This window comes from Penaeus monodon, chromosome 28, assembly GCF_015228065.2.
Source record: "Penaeus monodon isolate SGIC_2016 chromosome 28, NSTDA_Pmon_1, whole genome shotgun sequence".
Classification (NCBI taxonomy): Eukaryota; Metazoa; Arthropoda; class Malacostraca; order Decapoda; family Penaeidae; genus Penaeus; species Penaeus monodon.
In genome coordinates, this window is record NC_051413.1 from 16,336,634 (window position 1) to 16,337,188 (window position 555).

General features: G+C 39.8%; 1 pseudogene; it reads right to left on the reverse strand.

The window, feature by feature from the left end:
* LOC119591076 overlaps window positions 1–517 on the reverse strand; it is a 13,154-nt pseudogene extending 12,637 nt beyond the window's left edge.
* Window positions 518–555: the final 38 nt, after the last annotated feature.

Here is a 555-nt window from a genome sequence, read left to right on the forward strand (position 1 = left end):
TTTTTAACCACACACACAAACACAACCCCCAATTTTAAAATTTAAATTTATATAACCAATGCATAATATTTTCACTGAACGGACAAGCGGTCGCTGACCCGGGTCCACGTTTCCTTGGTCCCAACAGACAATGAGTATGACCTAAATAAATACCCCTGATAGAGAATTCTTTCTGATTCGCATTTTAGAGCCCGTCTAGATACAGCATGACCCCCTTTACATTCACATACCAAATCCCCCTTTCCAATATGGCCTAACAATTGTTTCCCCCTAAAAACATAAGTTTACGAATTTAATTGAAAAACTTATGTGACCGCTTTATCTCCCTAATCTTATGCGACCTGCTTTCCCCTTCCCCCAACCCCTCTCCCTCCTTATCAGTTAAACCCGGGGGAATTTTTTATACGGACGAAATTTCCCCAAAAGCGACCCTCGTGTCATTATCACTGAAAAAACACAATAATGGGGTTACTTTCTTGACATTTCCTAGGAAAAGGTCATACACTCTAGAGATCATAATGTAAACCCCAAAAACAATTAGGTCTTATGTAAGCG